Raw genomic sequence first — 24,258 nt, forward strand, 5'->3', positions numbered from 1 at the left:
AAGACTCCGTAACCCCTCAGACAATCAGCGTCGTCGACGAATAATCCTAATTTACCATATCTACTCAATACTTATATAAAACTCCAGTTCGCAGTGCTCTATTTCCATTCGACATAATCCAAAGTTATACAGGTCCTCAAAATTCCTGTGAAGTGCATTCTTTTGTTGCATAGTTAGGCATTTCAGCACAGTTTAAACACATTCTACCACCATTTGTAAATTAAAATCTACTTCAATATGACAATATCTCTGATTATAAAAGCAGACTAACACATGATATGTGATAGGTGTGTCAGATAATACTGGCCTCATGTCACAGTCAGTGCACTTTACGCTCCTGTGAGCAGCCAGTAAAATGTTTTGATAAAATAATAATCATAATAACTTGCGAAAGGAAAGGTGATACAGGGACTATAAAAAGTCACAAAGCCCGTAAGGTTCATGAAAATGTAGTTGTACGCTACATTTTTATAGAATGCTACCCTCACAGCATGCCATTTGTTTAGGTTTTAACGTAGTTCAGTACAGTATCCTAGTATATAGTTCTCTTCCTTGGACACACTATTCTATCTTGTTTATTTTCCTCTGTTTTTTAAGATGTTATAGTTTATATATGAAAGATTAATTTTAAGGTTACTGTTCTTAAAATAATTTAATTCTTTCATTACTTCTATTGTAGTTTATTTACTTCCTTATTTACATTTCTCACTGGACTATTTTTCCCTGTTGAAGTCTTAGAGGTTATAGCATCCTGCTTTTCCAACTAGGGTTGTGGCTTAGCTAATAACAACAACAATAACAACAATAATAATAATAATAATAATAATAATAATAATAATAATAATAATAATAATAATAATAATAATAATTGTGTACCTTACACGAGAAGTGCCGATACAGAGACAAGTCCTCAAAGGGCGAGAATATCCAAAGTAAAGCAGAGTAAACTTGGATAATAAGTGCGACGGAGCGAAGGTAAACCAGGGTAAATTCGCCCTTTCTTGTATACATCGATCGTCGTCAACTTCCGAAACGATCGTCATCTGACAGAATACCAAAACAAAGTGAAATTCTCAGCTGATTTTGCGTGTTTCGAGTGACGAATACTCGGTCACGAGTACTAAATATGTTGTGGATCAAATAATATAAGTGAGTATTTTATATGGCGAGCGTTTACCCGTAGTCCGAGACATGAAATAAAGGGAAGTGTCATCGAAGAGTGTTTACACCCAGGGGTTTAGCCTTGGCTTATCTTTTCACGTTTGGCTGTCGTTGTTATGATGATATATTGGCTAAAGTTGGACAAATTAATGTTTTTCTCAAAGCAGGACACTCACTTAATGATCTCCGACTTTGTTTTGGTCTCATTGTTTTTCCCCGTTATTTGCATCAGGTAAGGTTGTTGGTGGGCCAACCACTGTTGATTTTATTTTCAGGCCTATTTCTCCTACCTAACTATATGTAATGGGAACTATAGTATGGAACTAGGGGTAATATATAATAAATGAATTTTTAGCAAAACGGGAAATCGGAGCCTTTGTATATCAACGGCCAGTTCCTCCCTTGTGGATTAAAAATGGACATCAACTAAGCTCAACTTTCCCTCCTAACCTAACCTACCAGCCTTTTACTTACCTAATGGGGAGTCTAACGCCCCCCTGCGACCCCCCTTACACTGCCAAGTTAGCTGTAATGAAACATGCAGCTGGCCGCTATCATACATACACCCCGGGAATTCTCTATGAGAAGTGGATAACGGTTTATTATAGTTACGGAATGGAAAAGCTTTCCTACTGAAAACAATTTTTTCCTCGAGTAAAATGCCAGTTTTCTTCGAAAATGAGAACATATATATATATATATATATATATATATATATATATATATATATATATATATATATATATCAATCGATAATGGGGGACGCCAGTGGGAACCCGGGGTTTTGTGTGAGGAAAAACTGGGAGAATGGCATATAATGGTAAAACAAACCTTTTCTTCTCTATACATTATTGGGTAGCTTGTAGCACTACGGCCAAGTGTCCTAATTTGCTTATTATCGCTCCGACTGTTATCTTGTATAGAATAAAAACGTTTGGAAATGGTCTACGGATCTTAAATATGTTGTGTAAGGGGGGGTCCGGGGTCACAGCCCCCCTGGGTAAGGACACGGCTTTTAGCATAGGATAGGTGGGTTTTTTAAGTTAGCTTCTCCCGTTGTACTCGTAGGTAAGGAAACTGTTGTGTAGGGGGGGGGGGGGGGTGGTCCGGAGGGGCGAAGCTCCCCTGGGTAAGGATACGGCTTTTAGCATAGGTTAGGTGGGTTTTTTAAGTTAGCTTCTCCCGCCAAAATCGTTTTTAGAACGACGGCCACAGTTCAGAATATTCCCGTTTTCTACGGGATCTGGCCGTCACCCTACAAAGGCTCCACATTATTTTCTTGGACATATAATAAATCCATGGTAAACCACAAAATATTGAAATGTTCTCCCATCCATATCTATAATTTTACCGTGGGGTGACATCGCTAGTTTGGCATTTTTCTCTGGCTAATGATGGCTGGACCATATAACTGCTAAAATTATAGATATGGACGGGACAACATTTTTTAACAGAAAAAAAATAGTTATTCCTGTAGTAAATAATGTGCTTTCACTGACTTTGACCTTTATCTCAGCAGCAAATAAACCGAACAACCCGTTAGACCCCCTTCCTTCCCCATGGCCACATGTGGGAACTGGGAGTTCAGTCGTTAGAACCATAGGAACACCCTTGTTTATTTATGGATGAAATGAAGGTAAAATTCATTGAATACACTGTCAACTACAGAAAAAACAGTTTTTCCCATATTGAAAATATTATTGAATCCACTTCACTCATGGTTCATTAATTGGGGATATTTCTTATGAAACTATTAATGGTTTTTGCTCTGCTGTGCGCGAGCAAAGCAAAGAAAGAAAAACATGACTGCTCCTATGTACCTTACTTTGGGGTATTTTTAAACCTTAATAATGGTTTTTTCTTCACAAGTCATAGTCCCTTGAATTCACTATAAAAAGTAATGGCCTACCTTATGATTAGGACATCGATAGTTGTACGTTACTGGGGTCTTCTGGCAATTGTTCTTTTATCGGAGGTGATGGAAAAAAGTGACGCAACAATGTCTTCTTTCGTACAAGGAAACAGTATCACATGAAGAAAGGCCTTGGAAGGGACGGAAAGGAACAAATTGAAGTGGCCAGTGGATAAGACGACATGATAATTGTGTGGTGTACGTAACCTCCATATGTTAAATATCCATATGCAAGGGTGTAATCAGTATGGTATTTGTCAGGTAAAATTGACCAGTAAATGAGTCCAGAGCAGGTATTTGATGTATGAAAACTGAATGTAATACGATAATCACAGCAAAAAAAAAAAAAAAGAGAAATCACTAGAACAGGACAAGTTCGAATTTGTGAAAATAGGAAATATATAGTAGATTAGGAGTGAAGAAATAAGCAATGAGTTAGTAATTGTTCCGTAACTGAAATAAAAACCACGCTATTTACATGGGGTATTACTTTCGGCGTAGCTGAAATGGCGAGCTATTAGATTTTAACGAGGGCTAACTACCCTCTCGCTAGCTAGCGAGGGGGTAGGGGAGAGGTAGCTAGCTACCCCTCCCCCCCCTCACACACTGGTGAACTGATTCACTTCGCTTTTGGCTCGGACGGTGGGCAGACGTCTCTGTCCCGTCCTTGCATGGCAGCCATTAATGTTTTGTCTTAATTAATTACTTACTTTTCTTATACTTATTATATATGTAAACATTTATGTATATATTTGAGTATAGAAATACAGTAAGTTTCCTTTTCAGTGTTTGTGCTGTGTGTGTGTAGTGTACGACAACATCTCCGTGTGGTTTCAGGCCCCCACGGTGACATTTCATGGGTCGCGATCTCCCCCTGGGTCCCTTCGGCTTCCAATTCTCGGCCGCCGTGGGGAATCGTTGTCGCTGGACTTTATTTATTAATCTGTTTTCTCCGCTGTTCCTCCTTCCCTACGGGGAACTTGGACTATCAGCGTAGGGAACATGGGAGTTTAGTTTGACTACGATCTCTCTCTCTCTCTCTCGAGGTCGTTCACCCTTTTATTACTAATACGTATTACGGTAGCCTCCTTCCCGTTGCGGGTTGAGTTGCTACTCCGTTTATTTTGTCTCAATTATTTTTAATCAAATCTAATTGTATTTGTTAACTTTTCAGCTTCTGTGTAGAACACTTCCCTTCGGGGTTCATTCGTTCTTACTATTAGTGAACATTCTTAGATGAATTACATAATTATAATTGTTATAATTCTGTTTTTGTTACAGTTCTCCGCCTTCCCCCCCTTCCCGTGAGTGTCAGTGGGGGAGGAGGGCGCATTCCTGGTGTGTAATTCTTATGTTCTTTTCCCTCGGGGTTCCTCTTCGGAGTTCCCCTGGGGAAATGAATATTAACTAATTATTTATTTTATTTTCTCAGTCTTTCGTTTGCCTAATGTGCCAACGAAGCAGAGCTGTCCTGTTTGGGCCTGGGGAGTCTGCTGTTGCCGCCTCTTCTCTATGACTTCGTCATGGGCGTGTTCCCTTCTCCTAGAAGTTCTCCCGTGACAACTGTCAGATCCTTAGTTCATTTAGAATGCACAGGAGGTTTGCCTCCATGGGTGGGTAACTTCCCTTCTGAGGGAGGTTCCCTTCCTAGGTATGAGTTTTTTCCCCTTCAGGGGGGGCAACTTCTCTTACCTTAATAATTCCTGGTTGGTTTTTTCCTGGTCCTCGGGCGGTTATGCTCTTGGTGCTGAGCGACCGCTTTTGTAACCATGCTCAAGGGGCTGAGCGGTTGCAAGGCCGTACCATGGAATTCGTGCGATTATGCTCTTGGTGCTGAGCGGTCGCACTTGCAGCTACGCTCAAGGGGCTGAGCAGCTGCAGGAGCTCCTCTTCGGAGGGTTGCTCTTTATGGTCAGCTTGCTGATCCAACGCCCCTAAGGGGCGCCTTCATCAGTTCTTCTTGTCTCTTCTACGAAGTGTTCACCTCTCTCGTTCGTGAGAGAGGACACTCATAGAGACTCCTCTTCGGAGGAATGATGATGGTGCTCCTGTCCGTGGTTGTCTTCATCTTCAGCCGCAGAGGATCCTCCTCGACGAGAATAGACCGTTGCAGCTGCTTCGCTAGACCTTTCGGCAGATCGTTCGCGATCTCCGACACCTGCCAGATCTTCTTGTCTTCCATCTCCATTCCTGGACGTAGATGCGCAGTGGGCGCCTTTCCACCCCGTTTTCCAACGGGCACCGGTCCCTTCGGGGCAAAGGGCTTATCTCACAATGTGAGTAAGTCCCTTTAGTGCCAGGTGTTTACCTGTGCAACCTCGTTTTCCTGCGTGCTCGCGCGTAGTAGTTTGCAAATGCTCTCCTGCTGTGGACCAGACTTCTGCTGAATCAACACTCCAGCGACCTCCTGTAGCTGAGTCTCGCCGTAGATCTCCTGATCGCCAACTCTTCTGAGACCTTCTGTGCGGCTATGAGCCATATGCATCAACGGTCTCCTGAACGCCCACGATCACCTGCTCGCCAGCGCACATCTGCTCGCCCTTTTCTGATGTGGCCCTTTCCTGATATGCGCAATGCGCGCCAACGTTCGCCCACGCGCCCACGATCTCCGGATATGGGCGCAGGCAAGGAGATTATTCCTTCGCCTCCTTGCCGACGATCTCTCTGGTTCTGCACCCTCGCTGATATCTTCTGGGCGCGCAACTACGCGCCAACGATTTCCCCGGTTCCTGCCTCGTCGCGCGCAGTTCAAGAGGTTCTTACGCTAGTGCACAGGCGCTCACAGGTCCCTCTGGACTCGCAGCGCCCTTCTGGAGTTTCGCGCGAAGCGCGCCCACGCGCGGTTCCAGTCCCAGCGCTCACACGCTCGCCAACGCGCCAGCACGCTTCCACATCACAGCGTGCCGCCCAGTAGGCGCCTAAGCTAGCGCACGGGGGCTCACAGGCACCCCAGGGCTCACCTTGCGCGCCAGCGATCTCCTAAGCACCCGCGCGATTCTTTGCCTGCGCGCAAGCGTTTTTCAACGCGCCAACGCTCCCACGCTTCAAATCGTCATAGGTCTCCTACGCGCCCACGCGTTAACTCTCCTGTACGCGATCGATTGTTACGCGCCATCGCTCGTCAACGCGCCAGCGCTCGCCCTTACAACCGCGCCCCCACTCGCCCGCGCGCATGCGCACCCATGTTCGCCCACGCGCGAACCAACAATTTTTCCATCTCGTCAGCGCGATTTCGGCCGCGATTCCCGTCGGGTTTCACAACACGGGCAACCTGGCGAGTCTTCTGGAGCGCGTACTTCCAGATCATTGTCGTCACGATATCCACCTGTAGACGCAGAGCACGGGGGCTCACAGGCACCCCAGGGCTCACCTTGCGCGCCAGCGATCTCCTAAGCACCCGCGCGATTCTTTGCCTGCGCGCAAGCGTTTTTCAACGCGCCAACGCTCCCACGCTTCAAATCGTCATAGGTCTCCTACGCGCCCACGCGTTAACTCTCCTGTACGCGATCGATTGTTACGTGCCATCGCTCGCCAACGCGCCAGCGCTCGCCCTTACAACCGCGCGCCCACTCGCCCGTGCGCATGCGCACCCATGTTCGCCCGCACGCGAACCAACAATTTTTCCATCGCGTCAGCGCGATTCCCGTCGGGTTTCGCAACACGGGCAACCTGGCGAGTCTTCTGGAGCGCGTACTTCCAGATCATTGTCGTCACGATCTCCACCTGTTGACGCAGAGCAGCGCACGTGCAGGAGCAGGAAGAGGCTTCAGAGAGGTCTGGGCAACATTTTTCTCCTTCTTTTCAGGCAAGCCCCATCATCTCTACTCCTCAGGATCACCCAATCCCCTTCCCTCCAGCGGGGTCGCTGACACTGCGTCTGTCAGCCGTCAGCAGAAGAGGTACTTCAAGAATATGGGGAAGCCTGGTTTAGCTTTGCCTCTCCACCATTCCGTGGAAGGGCTTCCAGGGGAATTTCTCTCGAGAAACTCTCCGCCCGGCAGGGGACATTCTCGGCTTCAGAGATCTTGAGCCAGGTGAAGGCTGCAAAGTGTGCCATGCAGGCCACTTCGTGACTGGTCGTCTGGTTTGGATCTCTGGGCATCCTGTTGTTATCCGAGGACTTGTCCAAGGAGAGCACCAGGAAGACCATGGAAACTTTCCTCCTCTCGGGCACGAGCACCATCGATTTCCGGCTCATCAAGTTTCGAACTTGTGGGCAAACTCGATGTTGAAGCATTGAGATGCAGTGACCGAGAGGTTCCTCTTGAAAGTCCCAACCGTGGATGTCGGCAAGCTCAGACACTCTTCCATCCTTGGGAGAGGGATGGACAGCTGAGAGGTAGAGGAAATCGAATCACGATTCACCCTTCCAAAAGGCGCTTACATCCAGACCCTACAAGCCTCCAGCGCCTCAACAACAACAACCTCGTCGGCCTAGGACATCGGAACTGGCTCCGGCGGCAAAGACAAAGGTGTCTAAACAGCAGCCCCCTCCTGTCAGGGACAAGAAGGACAGGAAGTCCTCCTGAGGAGGCAATAATCCTAGAGGGAGCGGCCGAGGCCGCAAACGCTAGGATTGGCAACCCCCCTGCCCCCCAGTGGGGGGATGCCTAAAGTTGCGCGTTCAGGTGGCAGCAACTCAGGGCTGATTCCTGCACGATCTCCGTGACCAGCCAAGGATATCGCATCCCGTTCATAACATCTGAACCAAAGGATCTCAGGCCTATGGTCAGAATCAGAGGGTACCTCCACATCAATCTGCTAGGAATGAAGGCCGTATATCTGGCCCTTCAACACTTCCAACAACCCTGGCGGGTCACTCCGTGAGCAACAACACCACGGTAGTGGCTTATTTCAACAAGCAGACAGGTACCTTTTCATAACAGCTTTCCCATCTTGCAGTAGAGATACTGAGATGAACTGTTTCCACTCAACACCACTATCGGCTTGCTTCATTCCGGGCAAAGAAATGTGCTCCCCGACAGTCTGAGCAGTGTCTCGCAGATAGTGAGTGCAGAGTGGTCTTTGGACCCTCTAGTAGCCAACAAAGTCCTGACTTTGTGGTCCTGTTCACGACAGCCTTGAACTTCAAGCTGCCGCTGTACTACTCCCCAGTCCTGGACCCCAAGGCACTCTGGCAAGATGCCTTCCTACAACGGTGGGACAACATCGACGTCTACGCCTTCCCACCGTTCTGTCTGGCGAGAAGAGTGCTCAACAAGACCAGACTATCGGTCAACCTGTCGATGACTCTGATAGCTCCGCTACGGCATCATGCAGAGTGGTTCCTGGACCTTCTGCATCCCCTGACGGAACTCCCGAGAGAGCTTCCCCCTCGACACAGGCTACTCAAGCAACCACACTGCAACATCTGCCACAAAGCCGTAGCATCGCTTCGGCCTCATGCCTGGAGACTATCCAGCATGCCCTCACAGAAAGAGGCGTTCCGCAACAAGTTGCGGAGCGGATGTCTCGACACCTGCGAAAGTCATCCGCAGGGGTCTACCAGGCGAAGTGGAGAGTCTTCTGTGGTTGTTGTCGTGGGAGAGGTATCTCTCCCCTTGATGCCACTATTCCAGCAATAGCGGAATTATTGTATACCTGCGGGAGGGAATGCGCCTTTTGTTCTCGGCGGTGAAAGCCTATCGCTCAGCCTTAAGTCTGGCCTGCAGGCTGAAAGGAATAGACATTTCCTCCTCGCTGGATCTTTCTTCGCTCATACGAAGCTACGAACTTACCTGCCCCCAGTCTGAAGTGAGACCTCCTCCATGGAACATGGTTCGGGTTCTTAGGGCTCTCAAGAGACCTCCTTGCAAACCATTACGCCAGGCTTCTGATCGTCACCTGACTTGGAAGATGGTGCTCCTGCTCGCTCTGACCTCGGCCAAGCGTGCCAGCGAACTTCATGGTCTCTCGTACGTCGTCGCCCATTCAAGAGGAGAGGGGGAGGTAACGTTCAGGTTCGTCCCTGAGTTGGTCACTATTCTCAAAATCTTGGAGCCCGGACCCTCGGTTTGACTCCTTCAGGATTTCGAGTCTCCGTTCTGTAACAGATGACCCAGACCATCTCCTACTATGCCCAGTAAGGAGTCGGAGGTGTTATCTTAAGAACAGCTGCAGTCCGTCCTCACGTGCAGGCCCTGTTTGGGAGCACAGGAAGGACGGAGAGGAGGGTCACCAAGAGTACCTTTTCAGCCTGGATTCGGAGGGTCATCCATCACGCCCTGAATCCAGACCCTCCTCCGTCACGTCGCCTTAGAGCACACGATGTCAGAGGCATCGCAACGTCCCTGGCCTTGAAGAGGAACTACTCTGTGACGCAGGTGCTACAAGCTGGAGTCTGGAAGCCTCAAACGACCTTCACAGCCCACTACCTGCAGGACGTGACCCACAGGAGCTTCGATACGTTTTCTATCGGCCCTGTGGTGGCTACACAACAGCTGGTCTAACCTCGGGCTCCTTAATGGACAGGTAGCAGAAGGTTGAGGGCATTGTTACCCGGTTTTAGACTGCATGAATGAAAGAAGTATGTCTGGCCCTTACTTCTTTCTTCATCCTCCCCTCTCTTGGGGAAAGCAGGATCCTGGGTTCTCTGCATAGCTGACCTCAAACCTCTGCAGGTAAACCATGCTTCCTTGTGTTCCTAGTATTAAGATAATAACGTCGCGTCCCCCATACCCTGACGAGGTGGTATTGGGAACGTCCTAGCCTAGAATTCCATCTAAGGGACTTCAGGTCAACTTCCTAGGACAACTCACACTTCATCCCTCCACACACGAGCTTATGTAGGCTGCACGTTCCTTGGGGAGCAAGGATCTTGCGAGGTGCAGGGACTCTTTTTCTCGAGTGCTGCTCACTCGGATTCTGAGCCCCCGGGCAAAGCCAAAGCCAGTAAGGCTGGGACTTTCCACCCTTCCTAAGGGGTAAGTCACCCCATGTAAATAGCGTTGTTTGTATTTCGGTTACGGAACAAATGACAAATTCGGAGATAATTTGTATTTTTGCTAACCATACAAACCTTAGCTATTTACACATATTTGCCCGCCAGCCCTGTCCCCCAAGGCAAGTCCTACCTCTAAGCGAAGTGAATCAGTTCACTGGTGTGTGAGGGGGGAGGGGTAGCTAGCTACCTCTCCCCTACCCCCTCGCTAGCTAGCGAGAGGGTAGTTAACCCTCGTTAAAAATCTAATGGCTCGTCATTTCAGCTACGCCGGAAGTAAACCCTATGTAAATAGCTAAGGTTTGTATGGTTAAGAAAAATACAAATTATCTCCGAATTTGTCATTTTTCTATAGGAAATACCCGTTTTTTTAGTAGAAAAATTAAAACCTAATTACTGTAATAACTTTTTTTCAATCAGTTAAGTTGTGAATGCTGTACCATGTCTTTGACTTCATCCATTGTTTAATTTTGGAAGAATCATTGTGGCTTTTGCACATGGGTTCTTTGGATTTGGGCCAATTGTTATATTTTTAATATGATGTCATCTTCACTGGCAAGGGCATAATAAAAGAGAAATAAAATAGTTAACTTAAGAAAGTGATTTTATACATTGTGTTATTCTTCACACTATAATTATTGCAGTTTCAACTAAACTCCAATTTGTTCCAACACGGAGTACTTACCTCGAACTACTTTCTTAGGAGTATCTGGGATCTCCTCCCTAACCGACCAAGAATTTTGTGTAGTTCCCCCTATCTCCGTGTTCCCTTGTCGGGTCCCTCTGTGGCGTATGGATACTCGCCCTGAGGCGACCCGGGGTCAGCATGTGAAAGTGCGCTGCTAGGTCTGTGTCGCCAGTAAGCATCTGGTCGCGACGTAGATAACATCTCGCCGCTCTCTCTCACTTTCCGTCCGACCCACCATTGTGTTCCATGTGTTCCCTTTATGCTCTCCCACTCACATCCTTTCCTTGTGTTGCTTGTGTATTCGTGTGTTCCCGTATGGAATCCCAACGTCGTTGTCCCGGGCCCAAGGCCGGTAAGTCTTGCGGGGCTTGGCTTTCTAAACCCGATGTCGATCCGCACACGTTGTGCTCTCCGTGTAGAGGCAGTGTGTGCTCGCCTGCCTCCACGTGTCCGGAGTGTGCGTCCTGGCCGGAGTTGCAGTGGACCTTGTACGCAACAAAGAAGAAAAAGGGGTTGAAGTGATCTCCTAGGAAGTCTGGTATCAGCTCGCCCTTGACGTCGCCTTCAGCTCCTTCGAGAGAGGTTCTCCTTCCCCTTCCCCTACCCAGAGTAGGGGACGAGGTAAGCCGGTTGTGGGGAAATGGCTCATTGCCGTTCCCCATGAGTCTGATGTCATTGATGCTAATTGTATTGTGTCTACGCAGACGAGTGGGGAGTCTGCTAGTGTGGCGGAAGTGTGTTCCGTAGACGAGGTTCTGGTGCCCGCAGGACCCGTCTCGAGTGAAGACCCGGTGTGGGGGAGGTCAGGAACAGCTCCTTCCCCCCCATCGTGGCAGTGCTTTTCAGGAACAGCGGTTTCCGGGGGCGGGCTAGACAAAGAAAGGCAGGCCACGTGCTCTTCAGACCCCGACTCCATTGTGTGGACGGCGCCAAGGACGCCCTTCAGGTCACCCATGCGGCAAGAGGAGGAGTTTTCAGGCTGGTTTGCCTCTTGAGGGGCACTACGCACGCCTTCGGCTTCCCTACCGCCTGACTTCATGCAACCCGTCACCCCGGTACCACAATTACAAGCTCTAGGTTAGTGGTAGAAGACACAGAGGACTCGGATAGCTCCTCTTCATCTACCTCGGACGTTTCCTCGTCCTACAGCTCGTCATCGTCGGAGGACTCCAGCGGCCGGGAGAGGAGAAAGAGGTCTAAGAGGAAGAAGTCGAGCTCAAACGCAGGCCCTTCGAGGAAGAAGGCCAAGGTTACGAGGAGAAAGAATAAGAAGAGGAATTCTTCCAGGAGGAAATGGGTTAAAGTGGCTTTTCCCCCTTGCGAGTTGAACAGGGCTCTGGCCGCTCCAGTGCCTGCCTCGGTGGCCGCTGGAGCCGCTCCCGCGCCCTTGCCCAGTGTCTCTTTGGTTCCGTCCACACGTCGGATGCAGCCGTTGGCACACTTTAACTTTCCCTTGCCCTTGTCTGGCAAGTCACCGGCTCCATCCGTCCAGCGGAGGCAGCCGCTGGCTCGGCCCGGCAGCGTGGCGCCCACGCCCAAAGTCTCACCGGCTCCATCCAGACATCGGATGCAGCCGCTGGCACAACAGGACTGTTACTCTCCACGGATTCCCCTGGAAGGGGGTAGACCCATGACGGCTACCTCCGCCCCGGCGGCTCCATCTGTGATGGAGACAGCCGCTCCATCTAGCCGGTCGGAAGTAAGGGATACGGCCGCCCCCACGGATCCATCCGTGATCGAGGATACAGCCGACACGGAGGATCAAGTGGTAGAGGGCTTACTGGACACTGGCGAATGTTCCCCCGATATAGCGTCCTCCTACAGGCTAGGCGAGCCTAAACCGTCCTCCTACAGGCTAGGCGAGCCTAAACCGTCGTCAGAACAGGCTTGGCTTTCGGGTTTGGGAAGGATGGTAGACAATCCAGAAACCATCCTTGACCCTACCTCTAGCTCCGGACGTGTCCCTGGGCATGGACCACGTCGACCGGTTTGTCGCAGGGCACAAGAACTCCCTAAGAGCCCAAGGGTCCTTCAAGTTCCTGCCTGGACTGAGGACCCAGAAAAAGTTTCATGTGCCAGACGGGCGTCATGCGGGACCTCGCACGTTGGAAGAAGCCGTCGCGATGTTAAACCAGGGCAGTGCAGATGACAGGAGCCTTACTGCCCCAGTGGTCTTCTCTCAAGCAGAGGCCGCTATGATGGAGGACACTTCACAGGACATCATAAATGTGACCTCCTGGCTGGACTGGTGGGCGTGCACCCTGGCAGGGTTCCAACTCTCCCACGATCTCTCAGTGCCGGAGAATCAGGCCCTACTATAGGAACCCATACGTTCGGGAGGGAAGGCGATGAAGTTCCTTACATTCCAGTCCCTGGCCCAGACGGCAAACTGGGTGTTAAGGAGGAGGAATACGATTCTTAACAGGCTCCCCCGTAGACTTCCTGAACGTGAGGCAAAGTTCCTAAGAAATGCTCCGTTGTGGGGGTGAGACCTTGTTCCCCCTTCCGGCAGTAGCAGAAACGATGGAGAGAGTGGGGAAGCTTAAAGACTCGACGGAGCCCAGACAGTCAGCGGCAAGACGTCCTCCCCATAGGAGACCATCGGTGGACGGGGCCTACCCACCTACGCCACCAGCTAGACAGGAGGCCCCCTCCCCTTCCTGGCATCAATCCCCTCGGCCCTCCCTCAGAAACACCCTGGCTCAAGACGAGGTCGCTCAAACCGTCTCCCCAGAAGGAGATAGGAAGGGAGGCCCCCTACACCTTCCCATGCCAGAGGTGGGGGGATGCCTCAAACGTTATTGGCAAGCATGGCGGGACAACGGTGTGGACCCGTGGTCCGTGACAGTCCTCAGGGAGGGATACAAGATTCCCTTCCTGACAGACCCGCCACCTCTGATTCCCGAACATCGGGCAGAATGGCTGGCACCCAAAGATCACAAGAAGAGAGCAGCCTTGCAGGAAGAGGTGTCAGCCATGTTGAACAAGGGAGCACTGCAACCCGTCCAGGAATCATCCCCGGGGTTCTACAGCAGGCTCTTCCTGGTAGAGAAAGCTACGGGAGGTTGGAGACCAGTCATTGACCTCTCGGCCCTGAACAAGTTCATCAAGAAGATGTCCTTCAAGATGGACACGCCGAAGTCGGTGCTGGCAGCCTTGAGAGAAGGGGATTTCATGATGTCCCTGGATCTCAAGGATGCCTACTTTCAGATCCCCGTACACCCCTCCAGCAGGAAGTCCCTCAGAGTGAAGTAGGGATCCCAGTCTCTGCAGTTCAGGACCCTCTGCTTCGGCCTGTCAACGGCCCCTCAAGTGTTCACGAGGGTGTTCACCGTAGTATCAGCCTGGGCACACAAGCAGAGCTGATCAGGTATCTAGACAACTGGTTGCTGCTTTCAGCCTCAGAGGCAGCCTTAAAGGAGCAGGGGGCGAAGCTATTGCAGCTCTGCAGAGTACTGGGGTCACCATCAACTTAGAGAAATCCCAGTTAGTCCCCACCACCAGGATGACGTACCTAGGGATGGTCCTGGACTCCCAGTTAGCAAGGGCATTCCCCTCTCAAGAGAGGCTGAACAACCTGGATCATGTTATACGACCATTCCTGACAAATGCACCAATGAGAGCCAAGGATTGGCAGAGACTCGTGGTCCACCTGGTTTTGCTGGAGAAGTTAGTTCCTCAGGGGAGGCTCAGGCTGAGGCCAGTCCAATGGAACCTGAAGGACCTCTGGTCACCGGGAGACCCTCCTCAGAACTTAGTCAGGATGACTCCGGCCTCCAGGAACATGCTCCTCTGGTGGTCCGACTGGGCGAACATCCTAAGGGGGATACCGTTCGCGTCCGCTCCTCCGGAGATGTTGCTCTTCACAGACGCGTCAAAGGAGGGGTGGGGAGCCCATCCGCTCGAAGAGACAGCAAAGGGAAAGTGGTCCCCGGAGGAGAAGGCCCTCGCAACATTTGCCCATCACCTTCAGGGAAACTCAGTAGCCCTCATGTGCGACAACGCCACCGTGGTGGCATACATAAAGAAACGGAGGATTGAGGTCAAGGGAACTGTGCGACCTCACGTCTCAGATCCTGGAATGGCCGAGAGGAACCACATCATTCTCACAGCCAGGTTCATTCCGGGGAAGAGAAACGTTCTGGGTGACGGCCTCAGCAGGGGAGGGCAAATAGTGGGGTTGGAGTGGTCCCTACACCCGCAAGTGGCCCAGGAGGTCCTCCAGTTGTGGGGCTCACCAGTAATAGACCTGTTCGCCACGAGGCTCAACACTCGGCTCCTCGCGTTCTGTTCTCCTGTGCCAGACCCGGCAGCAGCATTCGAGGACGCCTTCCAGCACTCGTGGGACGGACTCGACGTGTATGCTCAACAGGCTCAGACAATCAAGGGCTACAAGGATGACTTTGGTAGCGCCCTGGTGGCCGGAGAGGGAGTGGTTCGCGGATCTACAGGACCTGGCCACCCTTCCTCAGTGACCCCTGCCAGTAAGGGAAGATCTGCTGCACCAGCCTCACTTTCGAAGGTTTCACGAAAACCCTCAGTGCCTTCAGCTACACTCGTGGAGGTTATCGAGCGCCTATTATGGAAAGAAGGATTCTCGGAGAAGACAGGTTCGAGGATGTCAGGGTATCTTCGGAAGTCCTCGAGCGTGGTGTACCAGGCCAAGTGGGCCACGTTTGTGAAGTGGTGTACCACACAGAACCTGAGACCCTTGGATGCATCAGTCCACAAGATTGCAGACTTCCTGGTCCTCCTGAGGGACGACCTAGGGAGTCTCCATTCCAGCTATCAAGGGGGTCCAAGCAGCCCTGGGGAAAGTTTTTCAACTCAGAGGCATTGACCTGGGGGCCTCTCGCCAGATTTCCATGCTCATCAGGAGTTTCGAGCAATCTTGTTCCCCACGCGCCTCTAGGGTCCCGCAGTGGGATATGGCCAAGGTTCTCAAGATGTTGACAAGACCTCCCTTCGAACCCCTTAAGGATATCCTGGATAAAGACCTCACTCTCAAGACAGTGTTCTTACTGGCTCTAGCCTCAGCCAAGCATGTGAGTGAGCTCCACGGCTTGTAATTCGAGGTCTCGCACTCGAAAGGGTAGAAGGACTTGTCCTTTAAGTTTCTGCCTGAATTTGTGTCCAAAACCCAGAACCCGGCAGTTCGGACCCAAGGTTCGAGGAGTTCTCGGTTCCGGCAATCCCTCACTCAGATAACCCGGAAGATTTGCTCCTGTGCCCAGTGAGAACAGTCAGGAAATACCTTAGTAGGGCAGCCAGACTCAGGCCAGCCATCAAAAGTCTGTTTGTCTCTTCAGGCCCAGTAAAGAGGGCAGTGTCTAAGAACACTATCTCCTTCTGGCTTCGGCAAGTCATCAAGAGAGCTTACGACAGTGAGGGGTCTGCTGTCCCTGGTACCCCGCGACCCCATGATATTAGGGGCCTTAGCACTTCTTTGGCATTTGATAGCAACATGGCAATGGGCCAAATCATGTGAGCAGGTACATGGTCCAGGCAGTCCACCTTTACGGCTCACTACCTGAAAGACTGTACGAGGAAATCCCTGGACTCCTTCTTCATTGGTCCAGTGATTTCCGCCATGCAACAAGTTTAAAGCTAAAAGCCCCGGGTAGCCCGAGGGAAGTAATCGCAAGCGACACAAGTTTCCTCCTTACTCCCCCTTTTCCTCGCACCAATGGGAGAAACTCCACCTCGCGCTGGAGAATCGTCCCAGGTTGGAGCAGAGAAGAGCCCTCAGACTTCGTTGTTGGAGTCCTGTATTCCTCCTAGGAGAGAACCCAAGGATTCCAAGACAGTCCCCAAGTCATCCTCAAGGACCCGTCCAGAACCTACAAGACCCGCGGAGAACGTCCACGTGTCCCCCCCAAGAAGAGCCTTTGGGGACGGGAGACTTCGCTGCCAGTTCTCCAGGAGGGGAGCCACAAGAGTCAGAGCATGCCTTCTGGCAAGTCCTGACCCTGATGAGGCATCTCAACAGGATTCCCGATCCTGAGATTCCTCCTCGCGAGGGCAAGGACACGGTCCTGGACCGAGTCTTTGGCACTCAGAAACCCGCTAAGGCCAGTGCAGCTTTGCCCTGGTCCCAAGGGGTGAAGAGTGCCAGGGATAAGGTCGAGGGCCAGCTTTCTGAGCTCGCCTCCTCCAGCCGTTCCACGGCTTGCAACAAACTCCTCCCGCCTCCTCGCGTCCAACAGAGGAAGTACTTCGAGATCACGGAGGAGGCTTGTTTAGCTCTTCCCCTGCACCACTCTGTGGAAGAGCTTACCAAGGGAGTCCCTGTTGAGAGACACTCTAGCCGGCAAGTGACGTTCTCGGCGACAGATCATAAGCCAGGAGAAGGTCGCGAAGTGTGCCATGCAGGCTACTTTGTGGCTTGACATCTGGCTGGGATCTCTTGGCATCCTGTTGCGATCCGAAGATTTGTCTAAGGAGAGCACCAGGAAGGCCCTGGAGACCTTCCTCCTCTCGGGCACTCGCACCATTGAGTTTCTGGCTCACCAAGTCTCTAACTTGTGGGCCAACTCAATCCTGAAACGTCGTGATGCGGTGGCAGAGAAGTTCCACGCGAAGGTCCCAGCCGTCGAGGTCAGCAGACTCAGACATTCTTCCCTTCTAGGGAAGAACCTGTTCGAGCCTAAGGACTTGGAACAGGCAGCTGAGAGGTGGAGGAAGTCCAACCAGGACTCCCTCCTTCATAGGGCTCTTACATCAAAGCCCTATAAACCTCCGGCACCTCAACAACCTCGCCCGTCCAAGACAACAAAACCGGCTGTGGCAGCAAAGGCAACGGTGTTGAAGCCCTTTCCTGTCAAAGACAGGAAAGGCAAAAAGTCCTCCAGGGGAGGAAAGAATCCTAGAGGGAACGGCCGAGGCCGCAAACGCTAGGATTGCCAGTCCCCCTGCATATCCACCAGTGGGGGGATGCCTTCAAAGTTGCGCTGACAGGTGGCAGCAACTCGGGGCAGATTCCTGAACGATTTCCGTAATCAGTCAGGGATATCACGTCCTGTTCATAACATCTCTACCTCCCCTGACAGCGGATCCAGTGTCGTTGAGCTCCTTTGCCATGGGATCGGCAAGGGGCCAAGCCCTACGGGCAGAATTCCAGACCATGTTAAAGAAGGGCGCTCTCCCGGAGGTCGTCGACGGTTCCCCAGGCTTCTTCAGTCGACTCTTTCTTGTAAAGAAGGCGTCTGGAGGCTGGAGACCAGTCATCGACCTCTCAGCCTGTTATAATATTGTTTTGTCCTTTTGCTCTTTCATACCTCACACTGAACCTTTTGCCTGGTGATCTTTTCATACTGTACTTTGTTTACTTACCTGATGGAGGGACAGTCAAAGCAACTTATCAAGTAATTCTGTTTCTTTTGTATTTCCTTTTGTTTATTCCATTTGTATCTATTTGGTTTAATTAGTTTTACTTTGAGGATCTAACATAGTTTGTATTACATTTATTATGGGGTCTGCTAATTATGTTTATGGTTGTTTCAGGGAATAATCTACTGAAGTTTAAGTTGAATAAAGCTTGGGTAGCAGCAGCCAAGTCTTTTAATGTCATAACAATTTATTCAACTTAAGCTATGGAGAAACTATTGAAGCCTGCCCGTTTGGATCTGGACCCTAGCCTCCCTTCTGCAGCAAAGGAATGGCGGCATTGGCACAAGACGTTTTCCAACTTTATTCAAGAATGTGGTGAAAATGCACCAAATAAATTAAGGACACTAGTGAACTATGTCAGTCATAATGTGTATGAATACATTGAGGAGTGTGTGGATTATGATACTGCCATTTCTACGTTGGAAAAGTTATATGTTAAGGCACCTAATGAAATATTCGCCAGACATTTACTTGCTACTCGCCAACAAAAGGCAGGGGAAACTTTGGATGAGTTTCTGAGAGAATTGCGTAAATTAGGTAAGGACTGTAATTTTAAGCCAGTTAGTGCAGAACAATACAGAGAGGAGTTGATCAGGGATGCTTTTATAAATGGCCTGGCCTCACCTGTGATTCGGCAACGTCTTCTTGAAAATAAAACTCTAGACTTACAGGCAGCTTATGACCAGGCTTACTCTTTAGACCTAGCCCAACGTAATGCTAGTTTTTACAGTCACATGCTTCCTCATGTTGGGCATACTGCTGCTGTGGTTACATCGGATCATGCACTTATCACAGATGATCATGTGAAGAGTGGACCAACGTCTGAGAGCTGTGAGGTAACTGCTGGAACTCAAGTATTAGCGACTACTCTGTCCATGAAGAGAAAGTGCTTTTTTTGTGGAGGTCCCTATCATATTCGGGCACACTGTCCAGCTTGAGATTCTATTTGCAATAAATGTGGCAAGAAGGGGCACTTTGCAAAAGCATGCCTGTCTAAATCTACATATGGAGGTAAATCTACAACAGCTACAGTATTTGATCCCTCACAGTCAGCTGTTCTTGCAGCTAATGCTGGTACCTCTTTTCCTCAGAGCCTCTATCGGGCAGCTACCTCAACAACAATTAAAGGACGGAAGTTGACAGCCCTTGTCGACTCGTGCAGCGATGACAGTTATATAGATGAAGAGGTAGCGTGGGCATTAAAGCTACCAATACATCCCACTGATAAAGACGTCGCTTTAGCACAGAAATCTTTGCATACAAACTCTCCAGGTTATGTCAATGTAGACTTGACTCTTCATCTTAATGGAGAAACTTATCCATCCACGCGTCTAGCAGTAATGAAGGATTTATGTTCAGGAGTATTACTTGGTCAGGACTTCCAAGAGCAGCATCAGAAAGTGACTATTGAATACGGTGGGCCGAAACCAGCGCTCAACTTATCTGGTGCTAACCCCTACTGTTTGTTGGCAGCCGCTGCTGTGGATGAACCTTCTATCTTCCAGCATTTGTTACCTAATTGTAAGCCTATTGTCACTAAATCAAGACATTACTGTAAAGATGACAAAGAATTCATTGAAGCGGAGACTAGTCGTCTCTTGGCTGAGGGTGTTATTGAGGATAGCATATCACCATGGAGAGCTCAAGTTGTGGTGGTTAAGGATTCCTTTAATCGGCATAAGAAAAGGATGTGTGTTGATTATTCACAAACTATAAATCTGTTTACAGAACTGGATGCTTATCCATTACCAAGGATTGACACCATGGTTAATGAACTCTCAACATATTGCGTATTTTCGACTTTTGACTTGAAAAGCGCTTACCACCAAGTCCCACTAAAGGAAGCAGACAAGAAGTATACAGCTTTTGAAGCCAACGGACGCCTGTACCAGTTCTGTAGAGTACCTTTCGGAGTTACCAATGGAGTTGCAGCCTTCCAACGAACTATGGATAAGTTGGTGAAAGAAGAAAACTTACAAGGTGCTTTCCCATATTTGGACAATATCACTATTGCTGGACACACTCAAGAACAACATGATCAGAACGTGCAGCGCTTTCTTGAGGTCATCAACAAGAGGAACCTAACTCTCAATGCTACTAAAACTATTAAATCTGTGCGTACCATTAATATTCTTGGCTACTGTGTGGGGAATGGTGTAATAAAACCTGACATGGAAAGACTCCGGCCTCTACAGGAACTACCACCTCCCACTAGTCAAGGATCTTTAAAGAGGGCAATGGGTATGTTTGCTTATTACGCTAAATGGATACAGAATTTTTCTGCTAAGATTCAACCACTAGCAAGAGTAAAGAAATTCCCTTTAGATGAAGAAGCTTTGCAGGCTTTCGAACTACTCAAACATGAACTTGAAGGAGCAACGCTACACTCTGTGGATGAAAATTTGCCTTTTGAGGTCGAATGTGATGCCTCGGAAGTAGCAGTCTCAGCAGTACTCAACCAGAATGGCAGGCCCGTGGCCTTCATGTCTAGGACTTTACAAGGAAGTGAAATTCACTATCACATCGTAGAGAAGGAAGCCATGGCTATCGTGGAGGCTGTACGTAAGTGGAGTCATTTTCTTGCTAGACAACACTTTGATCTCGTTACAGACCAACGTTCTGTGGCCTTCATGTTTGATAACAGGAAACGCACTAAAGTTAAGAATAATAAGATCCAGGAATGGCGGATGGAACTCGCAGCCTTCAGTTATACAGTACATTATCGCCCCGGTAAAGAGAATGTGGTTCCTGATGCCTTCACCCGAGCTTTTTGCGGTTCCGTGGTTTCTACGTCATCTACCCTCACTGAACTACATGGGAATCTGTGCCATCCAGGAGTGACTCGCTTGTTGCACTTTGTGAGATCGAAAAATCTTCCCTTTTCCACCGAGGACGTTAAGAAGGTCTGTGCTTCTTGCAGGATATGTGCAGAATTGAAACCAAGATTCTACAAATTCCAAGAAGGAACACTCATCAAGGCGACACAACCAAAGGAGAGATTAAGCATTGACTTTAAAGGACCAGTTCCGACGGCCTCGCGCAACCCATATCTACTTATTGTGGTTGATGAATATTTTCGTTTTCCTTTCGCTTTTCCGTGTCCCAACATGAACACAACTACAGTGATTAAGTGCTTAGAACAAATATTCAGCCTGTGTGGGATGCCTCAGTATATACATTCGGATCAAGGAACCTCATTCATGTCCAGGGAGCTCAAAACCTATCTCGCACAGAAGGGAGTTGCAACAAGTCGAACTACCCCTTTTCATCCAATCGGCAATGGGCAAGTGGAGCGGCTCAATGGTACTGTATGGAAGGCAATCCAGCTGGCACTCAGGTCTCGAAATCTTCCCGATCAGCACTGGGAATTAGTACTCACTGATGTGATACATTCACTTAGATCCCTTCTGTCGACCGCAACTAATGTCACACCCCATGAACGCTTTTTTGGATTTCCGCGCCGCTCATCCTCGGGGAGCTCTCTGCCTTCGTGGCTTATGTCGTCAGGACCGGTATTATTGAGGAAGTTTGTCAGAACAAGCAAAAATGAACCCCTAGTGGATGAAGTTGAACTATTATCTGCTAACCCAACATATGCTAACATTAGACATCCCAGCGGCCGAGAGTCAACGGTTTCCTTACGTGACTTGGCCCCATGCCCTAGGGATAACTCTGTTTCTGAAAATCAAGAACTACCTTCTGTTTCATTGTCACCAGAGGCCATACCATCTCAATCTCCAGTGTCACCCCAGACAACCCATCAAGAGTTTCCAGAAGGTATGGGACTTCACCCAGAAGCTGAAATTAGAACAGAGGCTGCATCACCTCCAGAACGTAGATCAACCCGGGTGTCAAGGGCTCCGAACCGATATGGGTGGGATTAATTACTTATGAAGTGATGTAACCAATTTTATATCTAGAGGGGAAGAATGTTATAATATTGTTTTGTCCTTTTGCTCTTTCATACCTCACACTGAACCTTTTGTCTGGTGATCTTTTCATACTTTGTTTACTTACCTGATGGAGGGACAGTCAAAGCAACTTATCAAGTAATTCTGTTTCTTTTGTATTTCCTTTTGTTTATTCCATTTGTATCTATTTGGTTTAATTAGTTTTACTTTGAGGATCTAACATAGTTTGTATTACATTTATTATGGGGTCTGCTAATTATGTTTATGGTTGTTTCAGGGAATAATCTACTGAAGTTTAAGTTGAATAAAGCTTGGGTAGCAGCAGCCAAGTCTTTTAATGTCATAACACAGCCCTGAACAGGTTTGTCAAACAAACCCCATTCAGCATGGAGACGGCGGACACGGTCAGACTTGCTGTGAGACCACAAGACTTCATGTGTACACTGGACCTGAAGGACGCGTTCTTCCAGATCCCAGTCCATCTGTCTTCAAGGAAGTACTTAAGATTCAGCCTAGACAACAAGGTGTACCAGTTCAAGGGGCTGTGTTTCGGTCTCTCCACAGCACCACAGGTATTCACCAGGGTGTTCACACTGATTTCTTCGTAGGCACACAGGATCGGCATCCGTATCCTCCGCTATCTGGACGACTGGCTGATCCTGGCAGACTCGGAGTCGACCCTTCTTCGACACCGAGACAAGCTTCTGGGTCTTTGCCAAGTTCTAGGGATCATGGTAAATCTCGAGAAGTCTTCCCTGCTTCCAACTCAACGACTGGTATATCTAGGCATGATCTTGGACACCAATCTCCACAAAGCCTTCCCATCAGACGACAGGATAGCAAGGCTGAGGAGGGTCGCAGTTCCTTTCCTCAGACGAGAAGAACTCCCAGCCCATTCGTGGTTACGTCTCCTCGGTCACCTTTCTTCTCTGGCCCGTCTAGTTCCAAATGGTCGCCTCAGAATGAGATCCCTGCAATGGCGACTCAAGTCCTGGTAGAATCAAGGACACGATTCCCCGGACATCTTGGTCCCAATGGGTCCTGCGGAACGGACGGATCTTCAGTGGTGGTTGACAGAGGAAAACCTACGAAAGGGAGTGGATCTTCTTGTCTTCCCCCCCGGATTTGATGCTGTTTTCGGACGCCTCAAAAAAAGGGTGGGGGGCCCACGTTCTGAACCACAGGACCTCAGGCCTATGGTCAGAATTAGAAAAGTGCCTCCACATAAACCTGCTAGAAATGAAGGCCGTGTATCTGGCACTTCAGCAGTTCCAACAATATCTGGCGGGTTACTCCGTGGTGTCGATGAGCGACAACACCACGGTAGTGGCTTACATCAACAAGCAGGGATGTACCTTTTCACAGCAGCTATCCCATCTTGCAGTAGAGATACTGAGATGGACCGAAGTCCACTCAATTCCAGTATCAGCTCGCTTCATTCCAGGCAAGAGGAATGTGCTCGCCGACAGTCTGAGCAGGGCATCTCAGATAGTGAGTACCGAGTGGTCTTTGGATCGTCTAGTAGCCAACAAAGTCCTGACTTTGTGCAGTTCTCCGACGGTGGACCTGTTTGCGACAGCCTTGAATTTCAAGCTCCCGCTGTACTGCTCCCCAGTCCCGGACCTCAAGGCACTCTGGCAAGATGCCTTTCAACAACAGTGGGACAACATCGACGTCTACGCCTTTCCCCCGTTCTGTCTGATGAGAAGGGTACTCAACAAGACCAGAATATCGGTCAACCTTTCGATGACCTTAATAGCTCCGCTATGGCATCACGCAGAGTGGTTCCCGGACCTTCTGCAGCTCCTGACGGAACTCCCGAGAGAACTTCCTCCTCGACACGAGTTACTCAGACAACCACATGCCAACATCTTCCACAAAGCCGTAGCATCGCTACGACTTCACGCCTGGAGACTATCCTGCGAAAGTCATACGCAGGGGTCTACCAGGCAAAGTGGAGAGTCTTCTGTGGTTGGTGTCGTGGAAGGGGTATCTCTCCACTCGATGCCACTATTCCAGCAATAGCGGAGTTTCTCGTGTATTTGCGGGAAGAAATGCGCCTTTCAGTTTTGGCAGTGAAAGGCTATCGCTCAGCCTTAAGTCTTGCCTTCAGGCTCAAAGGAATGGACATTTCTTCTTCGCTGGAATTTTCTCTACTCATACGAAGTTATGAACTTACCTGCCCCCAGTCAGAAGTGAGACCTCCTCCATGGAACGTGGTTTGAGTCCTCAGGTCTCTTAAGAGACCTCCTTTCGA

The 24,258-nt window shown here is 49.4% G+C and overlaps 1 protein-coding gene across 1 annotated transcript in view; it reads left to right on the forward strand.

Annotated features, from left to right (window-relative positions):
* The first annotated feature begins 969 nt into the window (after window positions 1-969).
* The window catches only part of HERC2 (E3 ubiquitin-protein ligase HERC2), a 496,511-nt gene continuing 473,222 nt past the window's right edge, over window positions 970-24,258 (forward strand). Inside the window, exon 1 of the mRNA XM_068391274.1 lies at window positions 970-1,149. The gene's annotated coding sequence lies outside the window, so the exon portion shown is untranslated. The remainder of the gene's footprint in view (window positions 1,150-24,258) is intronic.

The sequence above is a fragment of the Palaemon carinicauda genome, chromosome 17, assembly GCF_036898095.1.
Source record: "Palaemon carinicauda isolate YSFRI2023 chromosome 17, ASM3689809v2, whole genome shotgun sequence".
Classification (NCBI taxonomy): Eukaryota; Metazoa; Arthropoda; class Malacostraca; order Decapoda; family Palaemonidae; genus Palaemon; species Palaemon carinicauda.